Below are 7,311 nucleotides of genomic sequence, written 5' to 3' on the forward strand. Positions count from 1 at the left end.
GCTCCAAATTCTTTTGGATTATAAGCACGAGAATGTCATTGCTCTTCTAGGCTACTGTGATGAAAATGATGAAAAGATCATTATTTATGAGTATGCGTCCAGAGGAAGTCTTGATAAGTATTTAGATAATGCTTCTCTTACGTGGGTGAAACGACTTAATATATGCATTGATATTGCAAGAGCGTTATATTTCTTTCATGGAGGAGGTGGAAAACAAGCAAAGGTGATACATAGAGACATCAAATCTGCTAATATATTACTAATCCATGATTGGAAAGCGAAACTTGCTGATTTTGGGCTTTCTTTAATTAGTCCATTAACTCATGAAACAGACTATGTCATCGATCATGCATGTGGCACAACAGGATACTTGGACCCAGTTTACAGAAAATGAGGATTCCTAACTATAGAATCTGATATTTATTCATTTGGTGTGGTATTATTCGAGATGTTATGCGGGAGATCAACGTCTATAATCCACAAGCATGAGGGACACTATCTACCTGATTTCATTAGAAACAAATTTGATGAAGGAAAGCATGATGAGGTAGTGTTCAAGCAAATAAGGGAACATATGGATCCAAAATCTTTAACAACATTCCAAAAGATTGCCTATAGGTGCTTACATCATGAAAGAGAAGAACGGCCGACAACAAACGAAGTTTTACTGCAACTTAAGAAAGTATTGGCATTTCAAGTAAGTTATCACAGTTATATGAAAACAGGATTGTTTGTGTGCATTAGTACAAACCATAACTTTATCTTGTATTCATTGCCAAAGGCTATCAATGGTAATTTTTTATACTAGTAATCTTTTAACGACATGAACAAACACACACACATATTAAAATATTGTAATTTTCAATTTTAGTTTATTATTTTTTGAGTTTATATATGTTTTAATTATTTTGTATCTTTATGATAAAATTTTGAATACTTATAAAACAGCTAATAACCTAATAAATATAGTATGCAAATACTTTTGTATAGATGTATTAAACATACAGAGTTTTATAAATATTATGTGCACCTTTTATATCAAGTACCACAAAATTCATTCCTATTAACTTAATAGGAATAGAAAGTCATGGCTGTAGGCTGTTAGATCCTATGTATTTATGTACATGTTGTTGCTCATACATCTTGTTAGATCTTACCTTCTCATTCATTTGTAACCCATTGTTTTTACACTACTTTACACTTGATAACAGATCATGACTTCAACAATGACCATGTTCGCTCCCTTTCGAATCCCACTTGAAGATGTAGTAAAGGCCACCAACAACTTTCATGATGATTACATTATCCAGCACGATGGAATTAGTATCACATATAAAGGACAACTCTTGTGGTTTGGAAAGGAGATGAAGATTGCTGCACGGAGGTTTGATTGTAAGCACGTGGAAGGAGACCTCAAGTTCTTGAATGAAATTTCAGTGCTTTCTGATTTCAAGCATACAAATGTGGTCTCCATCATTGGGTTCTCTGATGAGAAAGATGAGAAGATCATCATAACCGCGTATGAGGCTACTGGAAGTCTGGGACAGTATATAAACAGCCCAAACCTTACATGGAAGCAAAGATTGAGGATATGTGTAGGTCTGGCTCATGCATTGAGTTACCTCCATTATGACGAGGGACGTGATTATGTTATTATACATTGTAACATCACCAGCGACACAATTCTATTGGATGAGAATGGTAAAGCCAAGCTATCGGGTTTTGAAATTTCCATCAAACAATCAGTAAACTATAAAGACCAGGTGTGCTCTTGTGAACACATTGGCACAATGGGGTGTGTGGACCCAGCAATTGAAAAGACGGGAGGTGTGACCCACAAGTCGGACATTTACTCATTCGGTGTTGTTTTATTCGAAATATTATGCGAGAGGAAAGCATTAATTGATAACGAAGCTGTTAGGTCTCTAGCTCAGTTGGCCAAGTATCATTATGAAAAGGGAACATTGCATGATATCATCCATCCTTATCTATTAAATCAAATATTGTCTCCACAATCACTCCTCATATACTCAAAGGTAGCATATTCTTGCTTAAATGAAGATCGAGCACACCGCCCAGATATGCACTATATTGTGGCTGAACTTGAGAAAGCATTGGAACTTCAGTTGCGTCATGAAAATATTGTAAGTGTTATAAATATATTATATTATGTGGTTATCAACTCCATAAATAGATTGACTTGTTCTCCAAGATTTCATCTCTTATATATATTGATTGTAATTCTATGTTAAAAACATATCTATCAATGAAATAACACTCTTTTCTCCCTACATCTCTTTCTCTTATTGTTTGTTATTAGGCTAGTAGGTCGTTGTTTCACAACACGTTATCAGCACGAGTTGCTTTTGAAGTTGGATCATATTCATGGGTGTCATCAATTTTAATTCTCTAAACATGTCATCATACCATAGGTGGTGAAGGTTCAAAGTTATCTATGACTTTCAGTATCTTCTACGGCTAAACCTTTCTAGCCATTCCGGCGGCATTCTCTATCTACAGGTTGAGGTTAGTTTTTTTTTATCTATTTAGTTAAGAGACATGAAATATTTCATGAATTCATATTCTTTTATTCTTTCTGTGCAATATTCAAGAAATACGAAACAAGGATACATAATGGATTCTTATTTAATGAAATCACATTAAAAGTCAAAACTAAATGGCATGAAATCAATTCGTTTGTCATATGGATATTCATTCATTGTTAATGGAATTATATTAAAAGTCATGAAATCAATTTAAAACAACAATTTTTGTCAACAATACGTTTGTCGTCTGTTTTTTTTAATATTGTTACATAATATTTTTTGGTTGGTTTTTTATGATTTTTTGATACCATAATTGATTAAGGTTTTGGTATTTGTTTAGATGATAATATCCCTATTAGAATTACCGAATAATTTAGTTAAGAGTTACAGGGATTATTTAGTTACCATTCTCTTGTATTTAATGACCACTATGATGACTCTTTCTTATAATCTGGTATATATTTAAGTTGCAATAAATAAGAGATTATTATTACTAATATTAATAATTTATGAACTTAGAGTTTAAATTCATTTAACATGTGTGTGTGAGCTTATGATTTGGTTCATGATCTATTTATGACACTTTGTCTTTTTTTTTTTTTTTTGAACGGCAAATTTGGATCACTGACGGACACTTTGTCTATTTAGGTGGGGTTGTTTGCTTCATGTGTTAAATCATTATCATGATATATTCTGAATAATATTATATATGTGTTACATATTAACTTTATTAAAAGAATATATAAGAATGGTACAAATATATGAATGTTTATATGGTAAAAGATATATTTGCAAAATTGAGATTATTTTTATAAAATTTGTCACCATAAAAAACACTTATCTCCAAGCAATAAAAGAGTCATATTTTATTTAAACGTCATGAGGATACTTGTTTATGTTTAAAAGTCGAGTGACAAATATATGTATATAAGTTGTACTTGTTATTCATTATACCATGATAGGTTAATACATAAATTACATATGTTTGCTTGTCTGAGATGAAAAGATATCCTATTTTGTAAAGTTGCATGATTAGTTTGAATTATATGGGGATATCTTATAATATCATGCATTTATAAAATTTGAATTTATGTACACCTTCTATTATATTCTATACAAAATCATTTATTTTTATAGAACGAAATTCTCTATGCAATCATTTATTATTATAGATAGATCAGATAAAACAACTAAACCAAAGGTGTGGTATGTTGTCACTCTCATGAAAGAGTACAAATATGATTATAAATGACATTTGAAATGTCATACTCATTGAATCTCATTATTAATTTATAAAAAGGTCATAAGATTTTCGACTGATAAATCGTACATGACTCGGACATACTAGTAAAAGTTATGTGAAGAGAAGATTATAAAAGAAAATATGGTTAAAACAATTTCCATTTATCTTACATCAATTTGCTCATGAAGTTGCAATATTGTCAAATGTCAAAAGGTATATAGTGACTTCATATCCATATGTCCGAGAGAATAATAAAAAAATCATGGGACTTTTCTAGTTTTACTCCATTCCCTGAAGTGAATGTGACCATTGGAATGGTAATGATCATGGACAAGATTGAAAATTTGTAATGAGATCGACCATCAAAAATGCAACGGTGATCATGTTAATAATGAGATGGACCACAAAAAGTGGTAAACTAAGGAATTATTCTTTTGTATCCTATGTTTTATATTACATTAGTGCAAGTAATACATATACCATCATAAACTAGAAGTTTATGGATCATGATTATTTACTTTATTGGCATGACCGATTAGACCACACCGTGTCAATGATGATCTGAAACGTATTGAAGAACTAGAAGATTCTTCAAGTTGGTAATTAACATGCAATATTTGCTCTCAAGGGAAGTTAAGTATATGCCAATAAAAGTAGGGTGTGAATCCCTAGATAAAGTTTGGAAATGATAAAAGGATATGAATATCCTATCATTATACCATTTAGTGTTTTAAATCGATGCATCGTCTAAATGGTTATCATGTATGCAACTTGAAGTTTGCATGATTTGTCTTAGCTACGAAGATAGCAAGCATGTTATTCCATTGGCATATTTGTTTTGGTAAATTTAATTCCCAGGTGATAATGATTATTGGAATAAGTGTTGAACTTTCTATAAATTTATACACGAATTGCTTTTGTTGAAGACGGTAACCAAACGTCTACGATTGATTGCAAAGTCAATAATCATGAGAGCAAAAGTTTATGTTTAAATTTGAGTTCATGTGATTTTAGATCTGCGATAACATTAATTCACATCAAGCCAACGTGTTGTAGTAGTTTCTCCCCATTATAGTTGGTTTTTGGTCAGGAACCAAAAATGTCCCTTCTAAGATTTTGTTTGTGCGGTATATATGGAAACTGATCCACCACTACGCACAAAGACGGGACCTTAAAAGGTGTTTGGGAATATATGGTAACGAATAGAGCCATTCACGAGATATTTATTTACGGCTCAATTAATTGATATCCATCTCAAAGGATTAACATTCCCAATATTAGGGGGAGATAAAAAGCAGTTGGAAAAGAAATGAGTTCCTATGAATTATCATTGATCCTCAAAACTAAAAGTCTGAACTAGAAGTTCAAAGGATAACTCAATTACAAAGATTAGCGAATCTATTACCAGACACATTCACTGACCTTAAAAAGGTGACTATGTCACATATACCAACTGCTAATGCTCCAATTAAGATGAGTGTCCTAGAAGGACAACCACATGTTTGTAATGAGTCTATTGCACGCCTGAAGCGTGATAGACTAGTTGGTTCCAATAATAAAATTCCTCGAAAATTGGAGCAGGTAATTAAGATGGTCAAGTCGAGGTTATAGTAATAAGATCTTCTGAAAAGACAGTAGACATGATGGTTCAAGAAGAACCTCAGGTACCTGAAATTAAAGAGATCTCGTTAATTTATATCATGTCTAAATATATATATATGGAATCAAATTGAAATCGACGTCGTTATACTTTTGTATATAAAATAGCGCTTGAAATGATAAAATGATGAGGATCAAAAATTTAAGATCTGCCTATGAATGAAAATACATAAATGATTGGCCAAAATGGAAAGACGCAAAGTATGGCAGATTTAAATTGTTTAATGAAATGGAAAGTTTTTGGACCAACAGTCCATACAACTGAATTTGTAAAGTATGTTGGATATTAATGGGGCTTTTATGCGAATCATGTGAAAATCAAATTAAATGAGATAAGGCAAATATGGTGCATAAGGATTTTCGCAAAAACCCATGATTGATTATAATGAGACATATTCTCTAGTGGTGGATGTAATGACTTTCAAGTATCTTATTAGTCTGGTAACATAAAGAGAGAATTGATATGCGTCTTATAAATGTTATGTATCACTTGATACTGAAAGTTTACATGAAGGTCTCGAAGGATTAAATTATGTAAAATTATGTAGGTCATGTAAAGTAAGTTCTCGAGAACAATGTGATCATTGTATACATATTCAGATTTGAATAAGTTATGATTTTTACATGTTGGATATAATTGAAACTCCTGATGAGTTTCTAAAGCAATTGAATGCTTAAAAGGTTAATTGAAGCATCTTAACGATGTAATACTTGTGCACCAAAAAAGATACATAGAAAACTTGTACATGATGATTATGATATCTCAATAAAAAGTGTACAAGCATAATACAATATGGATTTTGGAAATAAAAACAAGTATTCATGATGAAAGAAGAGTGAATGCATATGCATATTTGGATAAGATGGGAAGAATTTCCTCATGGATTAATAATGAAAGAAGCTTTAATATGAAAACCTCAAGAACGTACTATATCATGTTCATAAAAAAAGGTATGGACTAAAATAGTTGAGTCGAGTGTTGTATAACTTGAGATATTCAGATAAAGAGCAATATAAGTTTGATAATATTATCCATCTTTATCGAATTTCGAAAGTCCTTTCCAAAAGTTCACTATAATCGCAGTTTATAGTGATGATGTCTAGGCATCATCAAGAGAAACTGTCGAGCTTTCAGATGGGGATTTTTTTTAATGACCCTAACACAATCTAGTTATTACTCAACCTACAGTTCGAGTATATTTGTGATCATATTTTTATCCATTGATCTACTACATCCAGAAAATGCTAAGATATTTTTATCATGGATAAAGCTGAATCTTAAAGTATGTTGAAGGTTGTTCAGACAGTTTTATAAGAAATGCCTATCATCATCGAACCAAAGTAAGGATTCTCATTCCAAAATTGCCATGGCTAAACTGCAATTGTGCATTGATATTTCTTTCTGGCCATGCATGATTATATATATCTTTTATTTAAATTTATCAACATCATATAACACATGTCCAATAAGGAGACATTCGAATGGTAAAGTAGATATATCGAATGTCTAAAGGTATGAATGATATGTGTCTATATTTTACTAACCCATGAAAACTAGTTTCGTTAGTCTTGTAGATGTAAAGAGTATAACACAACATAGTCGTGGATCTTATGATATTTGTTCGCAAGAGGAAGCATTACAAGTCTCACAAGAAGATTTTACAACATTACTCAATATAAATGATTGCACTTCAAGGCATCAAACGACAAATCATTCTACAAAAGCTTTGTACAACTTTCAAGAAAGATAGACACACATCAGGATGCATGTTAAAATGAGGGGGAGACTTATTCAAGTTGCACTCTTTTTCCCTCACTAAGTTTTGTCCCATTTGGGTTTTCTTAGTAAGGTTTTTAATGAGG

This window comes from Helianthus annuus, chromosome 9, assembly GCF_002127325.2.
Source record: "Helianthus annuus cultivar XRQ/B chromosome 9, HanXRQr2.0-SUNRISE, whole genome shotgun sequence".
In the NCBI taxonomy this organism is placed as follows: Eukaryota; Viridiplantae; Streptophyta; class Magnoliopsida; order Asterales; family Asteraceae; genus Helianthus; species Helianthus annuus.